At 39.2% G+C, this 21358-nt stretch overlaps 1 long non-coding RNA gene and 1 pseudogene across 3 annotated transcripts in view; one reads left to right on the forward strand and one right to left on the reverse strand.

The window, feature by feature from the left end:
- Positions 1 to 21358, forward strand: part of LOC123279087 (uncharacterized) — a 163422-nt gene that overhangs the window by 50531 nt on the left and 91533 nt on the right. The gene's annotated exons all lie outside the window — the stretch shown is intronic.
- Positions 2005 to 3572, reverse strand: LOC106833255 (elongation factor 1-alpha 1 pseudogene; annotated as a pseudogene).

Here is a 21358-nt window from a genome sequence, read left to right on the forward strand (position 1 = left end):
AATGGAAACCCCAGATAACCCTAGATTTTTTTGGGGGGGGGTTAGTGAAACTAAAATAGACTCAACAAACAGACATTTAGAAGATGTTACGATTGGGCCTGGTGACTCAAGCTCAGAAACCTAAATAGCTGACTTAAAGCTCAGGTGGGCCATTCATTGCCCGTGGTCATCCTAGTAACTCTCCCTTCTTCAGCCTTCAGAGATCTTTCACCCTCTAACTGTAAGTTATGTCGTTCTCATAGTTGTATCGGCCTTCTTCGTATCTGTCAGGACATCAGACCAGGGGCTCCTTGGGGCAGGTGAGCCTATCATAGGGATTGAACTGCTAAATATCGTGTGATCTCATTGTCTTCATAGGGTGCTGAGGCCCAAGAGAAATTTGAGTTATGTGCATTTTTTCCCCCTATTAGATTAGCTACTCTTTCAGAGCGGAGTTTCTTCTTGTGTACTCCTCAGAACGTGGGTATTGTTAGTAGGCGGTAAAAAAAAAAATCCTTTTTTTTAATAGTTGATAGTAGAATTCCTCTTGTGAATAAATGGTTTTAAAAAAAGAAAATACCTTGGAGGATTTGAGTGTGAAAAAATAGGCGCACCATAGGATTCAGAAGTCGGGGGCAGAAGAAATGGAAGGTAGAATTACTTTGCATTTAGAAAAATGTCGGTGGTGGTGGGAGGGGGTGGAAAGGAGAGAGAATGAGCAACCTGGGAAATCAGCCAAAAGACTTTATAAACAGGATGATTATTACTCAATTCTAATTGCTTATGGGCCAGCAGTACAAACTGCATCTATTTCTTAATTTCTCTAAACTTTCTGTAGAATCTCTTACACAAAGGCTTTGTGTGGATAACTTTTTGTTGTTGTCTGTGTGTAAAACTAGAGAAGGTAGTTCAAGAACCCAGGTGGCAATAAAGAAAAAGTTGCAAGATGCCGAGTGGAGAACAAGAAGTCAGCTGAAGTAAGAGGTGGTCATGAGAACATAAGCCCCTGAGGAATACACAGAAATCGTGGAGAAGGAATTGGACTTTCAACATGAGGTGTGTTGGAGGCAGAAGTAGCTTTGTCTAGATTTTCGAGGCAGAATGACCTTGGATGTCATCTAGATTAAGAAGTATATGCTCAACAAAGGTTATGAATGACATTAAAAAATGATACACGCTGGACTTAGAAGAATGTTACAGTCATCTGCATCATGGAAAGAGTCCCAGAGAGGGAATTAGAAGTTCTTGGTTGGAATTCTTTTTTTTCTTCAACTTCTAGTGTCTTTATTTTTCCTAGAATCTAGATACAATGAACTCAAGCAGGGCAGTCCTCAATGCTGTTTAAGCTTAACACTTTAGTTACTTAAACCACTTCAGTATTTGTAAATGTGAGAACACATATTACAATAACTGGGAAATTAAAATTTGAAATTGTATCAACAAATTTACTTAATATTGATGTAACTACAAAAAAATTTACATGCAACACATGAACTTTAATATCACAGAATTTGGCCTCTATGTAAGTAGCTTACCTATTGACAAAGATACTCTGTGTTTGTCTGTCCTAACCTATGAAGTGTTGCAACTAACAGACCCACTCCCATAGCGTTTCACTATGTTCTTAAAAAACATAGATGATTCTACCTCTCAGACAAAGTGAAAAAACTCAAAATTCCCACCCAGAAAAAATGGTTAGCCCAGAATTATCAAATTTTGAAGTTTCAGCAGATGGAACACCAGAAATAGATTGTGGGCAACTCTTACTTAAGTTTTTTACCCAAGTAGTACTATAGGAATTTACAGTGTTGATCAAAAGAAGACACTGTTTTCTCATTAAACTTTGTTTTAATGGATGTCGAAATTCTGTGACAGATTTTTAGTCAAGTTGTTTCCATTACAAAGTACTGATTTTAAAAACAAATAACTTAAAACTGCCACACATAGAAAAAAAACAAGTGGTGCATAAAACTTTTGCCTTTCCTTCTGAAGATTTTATGATGCATTATCATTAATGACTCTTTTACTGTTAAACTTAAATGGCCAATAGAGAAATAGTTCTGAGACTATTCTTCTAATACTGATTAAGACTGGAAGGGCTGGTATTAGGGATAATATCCATTTACCTTCTGAGCTCTCCAGCACACTGGGTGACCTTGCCAGCTCCAGCAACCATTTGTCCACTGCTTTGATGACACCCACAGCAACCGTCTGTCTCATGTCACAAATAGCAAAAAAGACCCAGAGGAGGATAGTTAGAGAAGCTCTCAACACACGTGGGCTTACCAGGAACCATATTAACGATGGCAGCATCGCCAGATTTAAGAATTTGGGGCCATCTTCCAGCTTTTTCCTGGAATGACAATAAATCTTCTCCTTCAGCTCAGCAAACTTGTAAACAACATGAGGTGGGAGACAATCCAGCACAGGTGCATAGCCAGCACTGATTTGGCCTGGATGGTTCAGGATAATCACCTGAACTGTGAAGCCAGCTGCTTCCATTGGTGGGTCATTTTTGCTGTCACCAGCCGCGGTGCTAGGATGAACGTCTTTGACAGACACATTCTTGACATTGAAGCCCCCATTGTCCTTAGGGAGAGCTTCACTCAAAGCTTTACAGTGCATTGCAACAGACTTTACTTGAATTGTAACATTTCTAGAGCAAAGGTGACCATTATTCTGGGTTTGAGAACATCAGTCTCTATTGGCAAATTATCAATACTACCAACTTCGTAGCTGACTGGAGGGGGAGATGCAAGGGCTTATCAGTTGGATGAGTTGGTGGCAGGATGCAATCTAGAGCTTCAAGCAGCACGGTTTCACTGGCATTGCCATCTTTCCAGGTGACTTTCCATATCTTGAACCAAAGCATGTTTGCACTTGGCTCCAGTATGTTGTTACCATTCCAACCAGAAATTGATGCAAATGCTACCACATTGGGGTTGTAGCCAATTTACGTAATGTAGATGTGACTACCTTAACAATTTCTTCATATCTCCTCTGGCTATAGGGTGACTCAGTGGAATCCATTTTGTTAACATTAACAATTAGTTGTTTCGCACCTATTATGTGAGTCAGAAGAGCATGCTCACAGATCTGCCCATCCTTGGAGACAGCTGCTTCAAATTCACCAAAACCAGCAGCAACAGTCAGGACAGGACAGTCAGCCTGAGATGTGCCCGTAATCATGTTTTTGATAAAGTCACTGTGTCGCAGGGCATCGATGACGGTCACATACTACTTGCTGGTCTTGAATTTCAGGGAGATATCAGTGGTGATACCATGTCTTCTTTCAGCTTTCAGTTTATCCAAAGGCATACTTTCCCATCTCAGAAGCCTCCCTCTCAAATTTTTCTATGGTTCTTTTGTTGATTCCACCACATTTGCAGATCAGATGGCCAGTGGTGATAGACTTGCCCTAAACTATGTGTCCAGTGATGATGATATTGATATGTGTCTTTTCCTTTCCCATTTTGGCTTAGATTTAGAGGTGTTTTTCATCACACCTGTGTTCTGGTGGCAAATCCGTTGCAAAAAAGTGGGTTTGAATTCTGTGGCATTAAATAATTGCGTGACTTTGTGAAGACACAACTACTCTGGGCTGCAGTTTTCTTATCTGACAAAGGAGAGAGGAAACAAATTATTGGTTCTCTTATTTGTAAAATGGCTCAGATGGTAACTGAGATGCCCTAGGAAGGAGCACAGAATTTGGAATCAGAAATATCCATTAGGTTTGCATCCTGCTTCTGCCATTCACTGACTGCGTGACCTTGAGTTAGCTACTTAAATTCCCAAGCCTCAGTTTCTTCATCTATGAAGTAGCTATAACACCTATGCCTCAGATGGCTTTGAGAGGATTAAGTATTTTAGCCTAGGTAGAGATGCTTGATAAATATGAAACCCGTCTCTTTCAGATTTAAGTTCAATTTCTTTGCTCAGTTTCCTTCTTCATGACCTTGAAAGAGAAAAATTCCTGGTTCTGTTTTATAGGTTAGTCCAACTTCATGCTAACTTACCTTTGTCGAGTGAAAAAAGAAATAACATGAAGTAACACTAATTCAGCTTTGCATTTTGCCAATTATATGGAATTTAACAGCAATATTCAAATGCATCTGTTGCTATGGTTACTGATTATAATGTACTAAGTATTAACCAAGAAAGCTCTATTTAAGGAACGGTATCCAGAGAGGTGGTGATAAATTTTGCCTACAAATTCGTTCACTACTATGCAGTTTCTATTTCTAATATAAAGATATTACTTCCCCAGAATCAATTCTAAATCCCAAGTCTGTTTGTTTCAGTAATCCTGGAAAACACAGTGGTAGTGGAACTCTTGCTCACTTTTTTTTTTTTTTTGCCTTGGAATAATTGGAGGCTGCAGCTGTCATCCACTTGACTCTAATTCCACTAAACCAGGGGTAGCTCCATTTCGGTTTATAGTAATAGGCAGCCCACAGCAAAGTATGAAATGCTCAATTCTCCTATGCAAATAGGAAGTTCCACTCTTCATCAGGATCGTGTCCCAACATTTCTTCTCTCTAAGTAGCCAGCCATCATCAGAATGGCTGGGCAGGACTTCTTCCGACTAAGCACTGCCTCTGCAGTATTGCTGAAGAACAGCTAGAGGAAAGGAACAGGTCTATCTGCCTTCTTTTTGTCCATATTTCTTGGGTGCCTACACCTTCTGTCTCCTGAGGGTCTCAGTATCTTGAGAGGGGAAAGAGGGCTCTTCCTTGTACCTACGAAGTGTTGATGGGCCACTTTTTCTAAACCTTCTATTTCTTGTTGGCCTCATAGTGTTTCTGTTTCAACCAGAGCGTATATCTGAGCATTACCTACCAAAGAGAGCTAGAGTAAGGGGAGTGTGTCTGAGAATGGGTGGAAAGCATGTGTAATTATACAGGACCATCAAAAAATATCATTCTTAATATTGGTTCACATTTTCATCTGTTACCTTAATGGGATATGTATATACTGTATTAACCCAACCCCTTTATAGTCACCCCTAGATTGAAAAAATAGTTCTTAGCTGATGAACAATTTCCAAATGATTACTGTATTTTAAAATATGCTCTGCTAAACACTATCTTAATGTGGGTTGCCTATACTTCTGACGTAATATTTCCTTTTATTTGTATGGGCCACAATCTTTGATAAGTATTTATGATGCTGAATTTTCAGTTCCTAAAAGAAATGAGCAGATTATGGAAGATTTTCTATGGTGTTTTTGTTAAGATGGTAATGAAGGGCAAAGAGACCTGGTGCTGATTTAATTCATTTTGCCTTGGAAAGCCACAATGCCCTAAACTATAAATATACCTTAAACTGAGAGCTTCAGTGTTTCAGTGTAGGTATAACATCAACACTATGTCTTAGATTTTGACTGATGAGCAGGAAGAACTTTGTCAGGTCAACATGACCAAATTATGCTAATGTATCTTGCTCTAACAAAGGGAAGTGACAAAGCCATATCAATTCAACTTCCTGAATACTTATTAAATCTGTGTATTTATTTTTATTTTTATTACCACCACCCCAACAGCTTATCTCACCAGAACTCCAGGAATAACTTTTTCTAACCAATCTGCCCTACATCCACTCTTTCCCATTGAGTCTCCATAATATAACCAAACTGATCTTTTAAAGACTCAATTTTTAGAGACTCATGACTATATTTGAATTGGTCAGTGATTTCCCATTGTCCTTAGAATAAAGCGCCAAATCCTTAATGAGGTCCACAGGCCCTCTACAATCTGGGCTTTCTCCACTTTTCCAACCTTATGTTGGGCAATTCTTCACACCAATCTTAAATTTCTGTTTTCTTTTCTTTTCTTTTTTTTTTGCTGAGGAAGATTGGGCCTGAGCTAACATCTGTGCTGATCTTCCTCCACTTTATGTGTGGGTTGCTGCCACAGTGTGGCTGATGAATGGTGTAGGTCCACAACCAGGATCTGAACCTATAAGCCTGGGCCGCCGAAGCAGAGCATACAGAACTTAACCACTATGCCACAAGGCTGGCCCCTCCATTTCTTGAATATACCAACCTTTCCATGTTGATGCCTTCATGCATGATGTTCCCTTTTCCTGAAATGCTCTTCCCAAAAACTCTTTGCCTGACCTGGGGGGCAGTATCCTTACACTGGTAGGTTCTCAGAGGTCCACGATTAAAGCTCAGAATCATACAACACTGGAGAGAGGCCTTTCAGAGGCTGATTAAAATGTAAAACTGGATTTATATGATCTGAAAGTCTTCAGCATATCCTATACACACACACACAGCATTATCTAAAAAAAAAACTTCACAATGTCTGTTAGTTTGTAAATGTTTGTGGGCTGCCATTTAATCCTTAGAGCTAATATTTTATTTCATAATAGTTCAAATTGCAGTTCAAATATGAATCATATCCTAGCAGGGTAAAGAAACTGATCAAAACATTTACACTCCATTCAATGCTATTGTAAGGTGGGGAGATGGCTTTCCCCAACAACAAATGGCTGTGATGAGACAGAGATCTTAACTCATTTGGCTGATTAATTACATTTCGATAAGTAGTTATTAATAAAATAACTAATGTTTAATATAACTCGGATTCTATTGTGAGGTCATTAACTGGTGATCTGCAAGCCAGAATTAGCCTCTAAACATCTTTTGTTTAGTGTATACAGTATTAAAAAACATTTGAGGCAGTATTTAAAAATTGGGAGAATGAAAATAATCGAGACTTCTAGCTTCCTCAAACCTGGGAGATTCTGATGACCTGGGATTCGTATTCTCCTCTTGGCCATAAGCAGCTGGAGTGGAGGGGCAGGTGTTCCTTTTAGGGAGGGCAGTGTTTCTCAAAACTGGGTGTGCCTTAGAACCACCTGGAGGGCTTGTTAAGAGATTGGGGGCCCTGCCCTGGAGTTTCTGATTCAGTAGGCTGGCTCTGAAAATGTGCATTTCTAATGAGCTCCTGGGTGATGCTGATGCTGTAGGTAAAAGGTCCACACTTTGAAGACCACTGAGGTGGGAAATGTCTTTTCCAGCAAACCATGGTCTTCTCACTTCTTATTGATTCCCTTAAGCTGGGTATCCACTGCCTGTTATCAGCAAGCTCACCTTGTTCCCCTTGGCCTATTTAGAGAAATATTTTTTCCCTATGCATCTCTTCTGAAAGTAGGAAAATAAAAAAAAAAAAAAAAAGGAGAAATCTGTATCTTTGTGAAAGTGAAGGCTATTACAACATGCTTACCATGCAAACACTTGGCCCTTTTCACTCATATTCATTTCCGAAGCCTTTTGAGTTTGTGAGCTCAGTTCCATGGCAACTTCACACACGAGCAGAACTTACCAATGCACTTGGACAGTCGGATTCTGGCTTTCAGTCATTCAGACCCGGGTTTGAGCTCCTGGTTCTGCTGTTTACCGGCTTGGTGACCTTGGAAACCTTCTGAATCTCATTAAGCCTCTTTTCCTCATCCACAATATAGGGATTTTAGCGACACCTACTCCATTGTGTTAGTGTAAAATTAAAAGATTGAATGTGAGGAGACCGGTACACAATAATTGCTCAATAACTGTTATCTGTCAATGTTATTGTTGACATTTTAATACCGATTTTAAAATGATATAACCATACGATGGAAGAAGAGAAGAGAAATGAAGCAGAAATGGAAAGTGTTAGGAACCTGGAAAAGCTGGATCAGGAAGGTTAAAATGTGCAGAGGTTTTCAAAAAGTGCAAAGAACAATAAAAGTAGAGCCTCAGTCATTTTTTAGAGTAAGATAAATAAGGAAGAAATATTTACTGCTTAACATTGCATAATGGTTTTTTTAAATCACCTTGTTTTATTTTTTATTTATTTGTTTTTTTAAGGAAGATTAGCCCTGAGCTAACTGCTGCCAATCCTCCTCTTTTTGCTGAGGAAGACTGGCCCTGAGCTAACATCCGTGCCCATCTTCCTCTACTTTATATGTGGGACGCCTACCACAGCATGGCTTGACAAGTGGTGCATAATGTTAACAGACAAGAGAAAAAACCCAGAACCACTAGTGTTTTAATGTTCTTCTTGGTCAAAGAGTAGTATTTTCAGTCAGAAAGAGAAGAATAGACATTGGAAAGAGGCATCTAAATTCTCAGAGACAGAGAGCTATCCAAAGGATTTCATATTAGCAATGTCATGGGCTACTGGAAAAGGGGTGGGTAAGACTGCGAAACCACAGACTATGACGAATCACAGAGCGTGAGTAGGTGTCCAGACAGTGACCCAGAGACAGATTTTATCCTGACTTCCCAAAGGGAGAAGAGGAGGAGTGTCCTCATTCTCAGCACTTCATGAAGTGTAACCAATAAGCTTGATGCTTACCCCAAGCGGGCGATTAAATGGATTGTTTGTGAGCATTCAGGAAAAGAAAAGAATGATCGTAAAGAGTTGCTATTGATTCTTAAATGTAAGTTTGTTTTTTTAAACACGGATTGTGTGGAGGTTTATTTATTTATTTATGTATAATTGACATATAATATCCTATCAGTTTTAAGTGTACATCACAGTGATTTGATCTTTATATACATTATGAAATGATCACCATGATAAATCTAGTTATCCATCAGCATACAAATTATTACAATATTATTGACTATATTACTTATGCTGTACATTATATCCCCGTGACATTAACTTTATAACTGGAAGTTTGTATCTCTTAATCTCCTTCACCTATTTTGCCCATCCCCAACCCATCCCCCTCTGGTAACCACTAGTTTGTTTCCTGTATCTATGAGTCTGTTTCTGTTTTGTTTTGTTTGTTTGTTTTGTTTTTTAGATTCTACGTACAAGCAAAATTATACAGGATTTGTTTTTCTCTGTCTGACCTATTTCGCTTAGTATAATACCTTCTAGGTCCATTCAGGTTGTTGCAAATGGTAAGATTTCACTTTTTTAATGGCTGAGTAATATTCCATTGTGTGTATATATATATATATATATATGTATATATATATATATATATATGTATATATACCACTCTTTCTTTATCCATTTATCTGTCTATGGATACTTGGGTTGCTTCCATATCTTGGCTATTGTAAATAATGCTGCAATGAACATAGCGGTGCAGATATCTCTTCGAATTAGTGTTTTTGCTTTCTTTGGATAAATACCCAGAAGTAGAATTGCTGAATCGTATGGCAGTTCTATTTTTAATCTTTTGAGGAACCTCCACACTGTTTTCCATAGCAGCTACACCAAATTACCTACCCACCAACAGTGTACGAGGGTTCCTTTTTCTCTACATCTTTGCCAACAATTGTAATTTTTTGCCTTTTTGATAATAGCCATTCTGATAGGTGTGAGGTGATATTTCATTGTGGTTTTGATTTGCATTTCCCTGATCACTAGTGATATTGAGCATCTTTTCGTGTGCCTGTTGGTCATCTGTACTTCTTTTTGGAAAAATATCTATTCAAGTCTTCTGCCTGTTTTTAAATCAGGTTTTTTGTCTTTTTGATGTTAAGTTGTGTAAGTCCTTTATATATTTTGGATATTAACCCCTCATTGAATGTATGGTTTGTAAATATCTTCTCCCATTCAGTGGGTTGCCTTTTAGTTTCATTGATGGTTTCCTTTGCTTTGCAAAAGCTTTTTAGTTTAATATAATCCCATTTGTTTATATTTGCTTTTGTTGCCTTTGCCTGAAGAGACAGAGTCATAAAAATATTGCTAAGACTAATGTCAAAGAGCTGACTGCCTGTGTTTTCTTCTAGGAGTTTTATGGTTTCAGGTCTTAAATGTAAATTTTGTCAGTATATTCATTTTCCTTTCTGGTAAGATTATTAAGCTAGAAGACCATGGAAATGATTCACTCATTCAGCAAATATTTATTGAATACTAACTAGGTGCAGACGTATTGTCTGTCACCTTTTTCTTGGAGAAATAGGCAGTATGTTCATTTATTAATGAACATGGGTTGGAGTCAAACAATCTAGAAAGGAGTGGAACAGAGATCTGACCAGGTATACAAAAAAGGAAGTGGTAGTCTTTACCATAATTGGAAATACAAAGGAGTTGCTGAAGGGGTTAATAGAAAACAAATTTATTTTTGGACTTGTGTTTAAAATATGTAAGTGAGTGCAGATGTCTATTCACATACAGATATGGAGCTCAGAAGGCCCTGGACTGGAGACACAGATCTGGGAATCATTAGCTTGTACAGTTGTTAAAGTTTTCACAGTGGCTGAGATTTCTCAGAGGGATGTATTGAGTGAGAAGAGAGCTAAGGCTAGATCGCAGAGAACACTAATATTTTAGAAAAGAAGAAAAGGAGCTTACAAAGAGGCCTGAGAGACAAAGTTCAGGAAGGTAGGAGGAGAACCAGAAGAGAGGTGTTACTTGGCTGAGGAAAGAGAGAAACTCCTGTGTAGTGCTGAGGACTCAGGTGGATTTGAAAGACATGCTTTGGCTGTGATGCCCATCAGCAGTGGTGTGTGATTTTTGTCCAGCAGTCCTCAGCTGTACAGCCCTCACCTCAGGGTGGATGAGAGGAAAAGGGAGAGGTACTTAATGGTCTAAGAATCAGGGGTTTGCAGAGATGGTAAAATGAAAGAAGGAGGAGGGGAAAGAAGCTCTTGGAGAAATAGATTTGTATGGTGATTAAATTTAAGATAATGTGATACTGAATGGGCAGGAAAATATTGGTTAACATAAGTAAGACTCAAAATTGAGCATAGTTGGAACAGGGGGTCAAATGCAGCAGAGTGAAAAATTTGATGGGGATGTGTGTACTTCCCTTCACTTTCCCAAGGATGCAACAGACAAGGATCAATTCCTGTGGAATGAACCTACACGTATACTCCACCCTCTTTCCTTTTCTCTTTCCCCTAAAGTGATAATAAATCTTTAATTGATATTTTTCTCTTTTTAAGAATGGCTTTTCAAAGAACAATGAGCTGAATCAACATTTTTCCGTCTGGACATAAGAACCATGTGGAGGTCAATTGACAGTCATACAGGTGGAAAATACCTTTCAGATTTTGTAGTTGACTTTGAGTTCACTAATAACAATAATATTAATAGTGTAGATGACGTTTTGATCATTTATGATGAGTCAGGTGGTTATAGAATTTTTATATGTATAGTAGATATATGAGTCTCAGTCCACAGACTCTGTTAACCTAGAAAAACAACTTAAAAATTTCTTCTAACTCAGCTCAATCTATGTTTAATCCTCCTACTGCCAGGCTGAGAGCAACAATTTCAGGTAAATTTTGGTTTCTCCCTCCCTGTGAGGTTGAGACAAAGACCCTGGAGGGATTTACGCACATGCCTTGACCACTAAATTGGGGGAGTGGGGTCCTTCTGGCGCTGAGTCATCTGTTCACCTGGAGCTACCCTGAGACAGCATTTGGCCTGCAGCATGGCCTATTAGGATTGGATGCTCACACAGATGATTTGCTGTATCACTTAAGGACAGGGAAACCATAAGAGGCGGTGGACTATTGTGCCTAGACTCTGCACAAAGCCATTTCCTCTGTGGGCTATTGCTCCCTCCCCAGGGGCAGTGCCTAGAAAGAAAGGAACTTGGCTCCTGGAGCCCTCAGTCTATCTGTTTTCATTGCCCCCTCTTCCTCACTCTCCCTCCCTCAGCCCACATAGAATTCCATTCTAGGCAAGGAGTAGAGGAAATTACGGCTCTCTGACCCCTGCTTCTTCCGTACATTGTGTCTATACATCATCCTCCAAACTCTAAGGTCCCCTTTTTAAAACACAGAGACAAAAAGTGCGCATTGGCTATTTCTACCTTCTGACCAGCTGCCTCCCCTGCCTGGAACAATGAGCTCGGAGTTGCCCATATATTTGGAAAAGGGGGAATATCAGGAGAAGAATGCTCCAAAATCACCATACATCACACTCACAGTAAGTTCTGTATTCTTGCAGCAACAAAATTTGAAAATTCGGTAGAGTCTTAGATATTTGTATTAAAGGGTCCTTCCAAATTTAAGATTCTATAATTCTATGAGTGTTAGGTGAGACCAGTTGGTTTGTGCTGCTGGAAAGGACAGGAAAAGCCCTGGGTAGCTTTCGAACAGATGGCAAAAGTGGGTCAGACGCTGAGAGAAGGGGCTCTGGCCTTGAGATTTGAGAGTGCTTGAAAGATTCTTAAGAAACAATGGTGACCAAAATTGAAAACTCTTATCTGAGGCCTAACTGTTGACTTTCTCTCCTCTCTTGAAACCTCTCACCACTAAATGGAGGTTTTCACTTCTCTGCCAGGCTGGGCCCGGCCATTTCCCAACTCCAGTTTCTCCTCTGACTGTGACTTGACAGGATGTCTCAGTCCTTGGTGACCCTCACTTTTCTGCCTTGGGGTCAGGACATGGTCGCCTCTGAAATTTTACAGAACCTCATTATCGATGAACATTTATTGATGTGGGTTGTTCAGGGCCCCATGATAAGGTTTCATATATTGTAAACCTCAAGGGGCTTACAATCACATGGGAGGGATGGGGTATGTGCATAACCCAGCATAGCACGTCCCAAACATCCTCTATGCTATGGCTCCAGGAGTTTGGAGAAGAGGAGCATGAAGCAGAACTCTCAGCTGCTGAATCGAAAAGGCATGTGCTTGTGACACTTGAATCGCAGCTGCTTTCTGGAACCCCACCTAAAAATAGTTTGAGCTCAATCTGCAGAAATTCTGACCTGAGTGGTTATGCTTGAGTTCGAGAAAGATGAGTTATTCTTAGATCTTTATAAGCAACTGAGAAGGAAGTTTCAACCTCAGCAACATCAGCAATTAAGACTAATGATATCTGACTCCCAGACTTATGCTTTGAAGGATAAATGAGACTATGCAGATGAAAGAATCCTGATTGCCACTCAGACATTTACTGGTATTGTTTGTTATTATTATATATTCAAGAGGCACAGCAGGTCCTTTTACATTTTGGTCTGACTACTGAATCCCGACTGAGGCCATTCCCTCCAAACTGATCACTCTGGTGTTTAAATCGGATTCTGAAAGCCTCAGAATTTAAAAATTGCTATTGAAGATGAATGTCCTGCCTTTTATGTTGCATTTTTGAAAGTGATTCAATCAGAGAAGTACTTTGATGTTGTAAATACCTACACATCAGCTCATCTAATTTTAAATTAATCAAAATATTTAGGCATCTTCACAGAAATTTCTCATATTTATAAAACAAGGCAATAGTTATTTACTTGCTGGTATTATAAGACGTTTTGGGAAATCTCTATGTGACTTGTAAAAAGGAATAAAAGCTAGTTTCATGCAACTCCATTGTCAGAATAATGAATGCTCTAAAAACACATTGATTTAAAGCCTGCCCAAACCTCTCCCTCAGGCTGCAGAGTGTGCCCAGTGAGTCTTAGAAGGAAGGAAAGTTTTCCTTTGTCCCACTTCCTGTACCTCTTTGGAGCTGGGCTACTAGCCAGTGTGAGCAGAGAATGAGTAAACTGTTAAAAGGTGAACAGCCAACGTGATGTTCTCAGCATCTCTCAAAGGCACTAAGGAAACGTTGCAGGGAGCTGAGTAGCAGCCAGAGAGCACCCCGGAGAGCGCACAGAGGCTTCTTACTCCACAGGATTACATTTTCAAGGGGGTTTGAATTGGGGGGGGGGAGGGGACACCGTGGGGATGTCAGGGGAGGTGGGAAAAAAGCTTGTTGGGTAGGAGCAGTGGGGGAAGCTGGTCCAGTATTAAAAATGTGCTATAGATGCTCCCTAAGGTGAAAAAGCCCCACAATCAAGAAAATTCAGACAACCAGAAAGAGCTGTAAATCTTAAAAATGAGGCTGAATTTCCAAGTGACATATGACAATCACTTTTAATCATTAAGAATCCTACGTCATATTCGCAAGGACTTCCTTTTCTTAAATCATTCATAAATGGCTTTTTAAGATTCTCCTACTACAGCTAGGTGAGTTAGCACATACCCACCCTGCCCTCTAGACTAAAACCACCCAGGAATTATGAGTAAATGTCTGTGACATTTTGGTGCATTGGAGTTGGTGTTGGGGGAACTTTTGAGCATTAGCAGATACAGGCATAACCTTTGATTGTCTTCACCAATGTGGTTTGATGCAAAGTTGCGTTGGAAAGTGGGCAGAGGCAGAGGAATTTGGAAAACATATGAAATTGTTTACTAGCCTTGTATGTTTGTGACCTTTCCATGGCAAAATATGAAAAGAACTTTGTAGAATTGTATGCTTTAATGATAATAGAATATGGGCATATAGGTAACAGAGAATACAATTTATTTAGAACACATTGTAGGGCTGAAAACTCTATCAAGTTTGCCACCCCACCTGGGAATCTGTAAGAGATCCTAACTGACATGTGCTGCTAGCTGTGGGAGGATTGACCGCAGGAGGGGGGAACTGAATCAGGGAATAAAATGGGGCAGAGATTGGAGGTGAGAGATTAGCACCAGCACAGCACCATCCAGAAGGTATGACAAGAGACTGCAGGTGTTGGACCGTGCAATGGGCAGCATCAGGAGAACCCAAAACGAGAGTGTGGACAAGGAGATTTTGAACCACAGAGAATTTCAGAGCAAGCAATATTCAAGGTTTAACCAGTGCTGCCCAATAGAAATAGGTAATTTAAAATTTTCTACTAGCTACATTTAGAAAAATGAAAATAAATTCTAAAATATATTTTATTGAACCCGATCTATCCAAAATATTATCATATCAACATGTGGCACTAACTATACTTCAAATGCTCAGTAGCCACGTGTGGCTACAGACAGCACAGAAATCAGGCAGGCTTTCTGCCCCAGGGAAGTCTACCAGGCCGGAGGAAGACTAACCTCATGATGGCCGATGGAAATTAATATGTTAATGGATAATTCACAGAAGAGAAAATAAAAGTGATTAGAAAATTCACTAGAAAATTTTCATCTAACTTGTGGTCAAAGCTATAAAAATTAAAATATCAGTGAGGTACTATTTCTCACCTGTCAAAATAGCCAAAGTTTAAAAAATTTCAGTTGTTTGAAGATGCGCTAAAACTAATATGCTATTAGTACTGCAAATTGGTATAACTCTTTTGGAAAATAGCTTTACATTTCATGTCAAGAGCTTTGAATTGTTTTTCAACTTCTAAGACTACCGCAAAAATACTCCCACAAAAACACAATCATTTATTGAGTGTTTATTATACAATAGATAATATACTTAGCATTTCATGCATTTTAAGTGTTTTATTCCTCAGAGCTCTATGAAGTAGTTGTTACTAACCAGTTTTAAGCCTATAAAAATAAACGAAAGTATAGAAAAAGTTTATACATTAATGTTATTATAGCATGATTAAACGAAGCAAAAAAATAGAAGCCAAGAAAAACTGGGAAAAAACTTGTCTTAAAATCAGGGAATGGTTACTTAAGTAAAACTACTCAATGGAATTGTGTCTTTACTCAAGCGTTCTTAAAGAAGATGTAATGACATGGAAAAATACATGTCTTAGTTTGCTATTGCCTCAATAAAGCTGCAAAACAAACAAGCACTAAATTTGGGTGGCATACAACAGGAAGCATTTTTTTCTCATGCACATGTTTGCAGGTTAGCTGAGATGTGGCTCTGCTTTTGGCTTCAGCTAAGCTGGCGTTGGTTGCAGGTTCAAGTATGATGCACTATATTTATTTTGGAGCCCTGACTGAAGGGGCATTTGCCTTCAGGGGGAAGCTCTTCTCATGGCAGACTCCCAGAGTGCAAGAAGGCAAGAGGTCAAGAGTAACTGCACAGCATATTTTATGTACCTGCTTGCTTCATATTTGCTAACTTCTCATTGGCTAAAGCAAGTCACATGGCCAACCCTAAAGTTGAAGGTAGGAAGTATTCTCTGCTTGCCTCAAGAGTATGGTAGGAACGTGTATGTATAATTCTGTGATCAGGGGAATAAAGAATTGGCACCAATAATCCAATCTATCACAGTCTGGTCTCTGTCATTATCATTCACATCCCTCCCACATGTACCCACCCCCACACCAACATCCCCCCAAATCTCATTCATGATGACATCAGGCTAGGAAAATATTATCTCTGCATCTACGTCAACTCCAGATGGGATTCCTCTTCGTCTAGAGACCTTTGAACTAAAAAGACAAGTTATCTCCCCCTCCCACAGCCAACATACAAAAGTGGAACAGGAACAAGGTGACCACAATAAACATCGTTATTCTAATATGGGAAGATTGAGAAGCATATAGTAGTCACGGGTTTATAGCAATTGTGAAATCCTGGTAGGCAAACGTTGTCGGGTTCCCCTACCTTGGGGGAAGGGAATGTTCTTGGATTAGACCCCATTACTGCTCCCTGTAAGTAGCTCCCCAGACCCGAGTCCACTCTTCCCCAGGCTCTTGGCTCCCCTCTTTGGGAGGTCCTTCTTTGCCAAAATCCTTCCTTGGCTATGCCTGAAGACGGCATTGGAGAATATGCCCAGTTTGGAGGCTGCTTCCTGCCTGAAGAAAATTGGGGGAGGAGGAGTCCAGAGGTATTTTTATGTCTCAAAGAGTCATAATCACTTTAGTGCAACCTGACACAAATTTTCTTGATACAGTTTAACTTTTTATCCCTGCAAATCCTGAGATTTATGGGCTCTGTTCACTCAATTCTGTTTGCAAACCAGCCATGTTTTTCTCCGAACCCATCTCTTACAGTATGTTTTCAAATGCAGTGAGCAAGAACCCACTTTCTCTATCAACACTGTGCCTTGAAACTTGCTTGCCCATCATCCTAACTTTCTCAGGTGCATTTTTGTCTTTTGGTTTGCCGCAAGTAACAGTTATAACAAATGTTTCACTACTATATAACATGGATCACATTTTTCCGGGCTCCTATAACAATTTCCTTGTAGCCTGTTCCACCTTCTAAAACCGATGGCATGTATTTTGGGATTTATTATAGCAGGACCTCATTTCTAGTTCTAATTTCTGTCTTATTCTGCTATTGCCATAATAATGTTGTGTAACAAACAGTCACAAAATTTCAGAGTCATGCAGCAATAAACATCGGTTTCCCACTTATGTCATTTGGCTAGGATTTGCCTCGGCTTCCAGCTGAGCGCCAGCTGGACTTAGCTCCTGGCCTTGAGATGGTTCGGGTCTACTCCACTTGTGGTCATTCTGCAGCTGTGGCTGTATGAGCTCTTCCATTATGGACAATCACATTGCAAGGAACAAGCCCAGCCATATCAGCACTTTCCAAGTCTCTACTTACGTCATGTTGTATTAATCATGACTTTTTATCTTGTATTTTTGATGCTTTGACATCATGGGGCCTTGCTGGCCCTGGAGGGAGTGCCCCTCCCAGAGTTAGTTAATTCCTAGAAAGAGCACACAACTAGCCTTGAGAGTGTACATTTCATATGAAAATCAATACAGAGGCCGTACCCCTACGTACCCCTATGGTGACCTTTACCAAGCTCTTCCACTCTGGGCCAATATCCCCCCTGCCCTAATCGCCCCAGGGCCAGGTAGCACACAACTTAGGACAGCCCCTACACCACAGAGCCCATTGAAATTATTCAAACTGGAGAATCCTGATTTTCCTGCCCCTACCATTCCTTCCCACAGAAACCACAGTAAAGCTCTTCCCCACATTTTCCCCTCACTCCCCCTGCCTCCTGACTGACCCCAGTGCTTCCCTGTGGTATGGCGAGCCCCTTCTCTTGAGATCTGTGAGTATAACAAACCTTCTTCTCAATGGCCATTATTGCTTGATTTGTTGGCATTGCCATACCTAAATAACAAACCCTACATTTAAAAACACTTGTCCACTAATATCCCTTGACCAACTTAAGTCACTCGACCAAGCCCAAAGTCAAGGTGTGAGGAAATACTCTCTGCCCACCAGTTTGGCAAGAGTGAATGCATATTTCTATTAGAAGGGAGTGAAGGATTGGACTCTGTTCGCCAGAGTGTGGATGTGTAATTCTATGAGAGGGGAGTGAAGAATTGGGACTAATAATTCAATCTGCCACACTGTATGTGTGTGTGTATATATGTATATATATATATGATGTTAGATAAAAACTGAGATGCGCAATATGATTGAAATATGTAAAACAGAATCTATGCAGAGAAAGAAGTCTTGAAGCAAAGACATTAAAATGTTAATAGGGTATATCTTTGGGTGCTAGGACTGTGGATGATTAAAATTATTCTTTTTTCCTCTATTTTACGAATTGCCTTTCATGAGAATATATTCATTTTAAAATTTAAAATGCACTATATAAAGCAGAAGCTGAGTCTTCTAAGTATTAAACTAAAATTGCTTGAATATCTTCTGCTTAAGATCAGTAATGGTCCTAAAAGCACGGGCCAGGAGGATTTGCTGCTGATTCCACCTGTGAGAACAGAAAGGTTTCCAGAGTAGGGAACCATGCAGCGTCTGAAATGGGTCATCCTCTTTTTCTTTGCTATTTAAACTGTAGCACACAGATCTCCATCATTGGCATCACCTGCAAGCTTGTTAGAACTATAGACTCCCCGTCTTCACCAATAACCTACTAAATCAGCTCTATGTTTTAAGAGGATTCTTCAGGTGGTTTACATGCACATTAAAATTGGAAATGCATTAATCGATTCCATAATAATAAATAATGTTTATTATAACATTATTTAAAGTAAACACATTTTTACTACATGATTCAAAATGCTTGATAGGAATTATTATTATAGAATGAAAAATAGGCAGATAGTGGGATGGTTGGCAAACCGATTAGCCCAATGACCAAGTGCCAACAATCTCCATACAATGAAAATGAACTTTTCTATCTGTGATATTTATTGATTGCCAGTCTCATGAGGGTTCCTATTCCACTTCCCCCCCAAATGATAACATGGAACTGTAATTCTGGGAAATGTTAGTAGGATGTTAATAGGTGTCTCATTGTATTAGTGTCCTATGGCTGCTGTAATAAATGACCACAAACTTAGTGTCTTAATAAAACACGAATTTATTATCTTACAGTTCTGGTGGTAAAAAGCCTGAAATGGGACATTAGGCTAAAGTCAAGGTGTCAGCAGGGTTGTTTCCTGGGGGCTCTAGGGGATAATCCGTTCCTTCCTTTTTCCAGCTTCTACAATCTGCCCCCAGTCCTTTGCCTCCTTCCATCTTCAAAGCCAGCCATGGCCGGTAGTGTTTCTCATGGCACATCACTCTTAAACTGACTCTCTTCTGCCTCTCAATTCCACTTTTAAGGACCTTCGTAATTACATTGGTCTCACCTAGATAATCCAGGATAACCTCTCTATTTTAAGGTCAGCTGATTAGCACCGTTAATTCCATCTGCCACCTTAATTTCCCTTTGCCATGTAAATTTCCAGGGAGTAGAACATGGGCATCTCTGGGAGGCCATTAGTCTGCCTACCACACCCATGAAATAGAGATTGGGTGGTCACATAAATCTGCAATGAATATTTCCTTTTTGGAGCTTTGCAATGTACATCAGCATAGTGAAGGCTCAGAGAATTCTTGACAAAAAGAAGCCTCTTTGACTTTGCCCAACCCGGGAACTCTTCTTTTACTTGCACATTTCATGCAGCCGAGCCAGAGAAATATGGAGAAATTCAGAAAAAATGAAAGAACTGATTTCTGCCCTAAAGGAATTGAAGAAAGCTTTTTATTTTTTTAATCATCTATTGCAAATTCATCCGAAATTCATTAGTGCTGGGGGAATGCAGGGCAGAAGAGTGAGTGGGAACATTTATAGAAACCAGAAGCCCTAATTACCAGGCTTCTGTTGCATTATAAGGCAAGGTCTTAGCACAGCAGTGGCTGTGAGAGTCCACACCTATGTCCATTTTTACCAGCGACATATTGTGGCATTATGAATAATTTAAAAAAATCTGTCCAGGTCACTCTCTTAATCTCTATAGCTCTGTTTCTCATATGTAAAATTGAGTTAACGGTATCCCTTTCATCCAATACCCTTGTGAGGTTTTAATTAATGCTGAATTGCTCTTTGGCATCTACGTGCAAAAAGAGTTATTAAATTTCAGTGCCAAACATTATGATGGTAATGAGGACTAGCTCAAAAATATTTCATAATATGTGTACCTTTTTTCATTAATTTACTGCATAAATCATCAATGGCTATATACAGTATTATCCCTATAGCCAGAAAAGTCAGCTTCTTTCATCTTTTTGATATCTCATGCCGAAACCAAGAAATATAAAATAAAGAAAGCTGTGTCTTGTAAAAAAAAATTCCCAGAAGGCATTTGTTTTATGTGGTGAGCATAATGATTGCTTACAATGAAAAAAGCCTTGAAAGGTCTCACTTGTTCTAAGATTATTCACGCAGCAATTATGCTATTGATGACAATCTGTTTTTATGATAATATATTATAAGCTATTCTGAATCCACTCAACAAAGCATAGTATAATGCTTGCAGTCTTCCTCAGGACCTCTCTTGCTAAGATATCTATTCGTTTCCTTGATGAGAAAAAGCTAAAAAATATAGACATTTTAAAAAAGAGATAAATCAGTGGGAATCTACAGTGAATTGGAACTTGTAATTTTAAAGTGAAGAATTACAAAAGAAAGAAATTGTTGAGTACTCTGACTTACATTCTAGATGATCTTGTTTATCCTGGTACAAATACTATCCAAGTGAGCCCCCAAATTGTGTGTATGTATGACAAAGAAGAAGGGAGCTATCTATTTTACAATTTACCAACAGCAAAAGGGCTTTCCCAACTCTGATCTTAAATTTGGCTTTGGATTGCTATAGGTTTTCAAGTAACCATTCGTATTTCAAGTGAGTATTATTATTTAGGTTCTTAAGGCTCTTACTTGTTTTTGTAGAGTATATAACACATAAATGTATTTTACTTTAAAATAGTTATTGTGGTGGTTTTACCTGGGTGAGTCCACATGAAAAGAAAGTCGAAATACGTATTAAAAGAAAATATGCTCCCCAATCTTAAAAAGGTTAAATCTTACTTTTGTTTCACTCACGTTTTGTTACAACTTTAAATTGAAGTTGTATCGACATGGACAGAGTCCAAATGCCCCACTGAAACATCTATTTGACGTAGTCATCCATGTTTACAGTCAGTCTGCAAAACTTACTAGTTATTACATGAAAGGTGCTTTTTATCTTCAATAGCAGGATTTTAATGCCCTATTTGTTTCCCTTCCGCTTCATTTTACCCTGTAGATATAACTTGGGTAAATAATTTCAAGATAGGTAAATAAAAGGTTGGCTGAAGGTGATGAGAATGAGCAAATTGGTTGCTTAATATCCTGGCCTTCTTCGTAAAGTGGGTCACAAAAATATGTAATTATAAAAAATAAAATTTGGAAATAGGTGTAGAAGTCAGGGTAAAAGAATATGGTTAAAGAAAAGTAAGATGAAACCAAGCGTGAGGTCA

This window comes from Equus asinus, chromosome 20, assembly GCF_041296235.1.
Source record: "Equus asinus isolate D_3611 breed Donkey chromosome 20, EquAss-T2T_v2, whole genome shotgun sequence".
Lineage (NCBI taxonomy): Eukaryota > Metazoa > Chordata > Mammalia > Perissodactyla > Equidae > Equus > Equus asinus.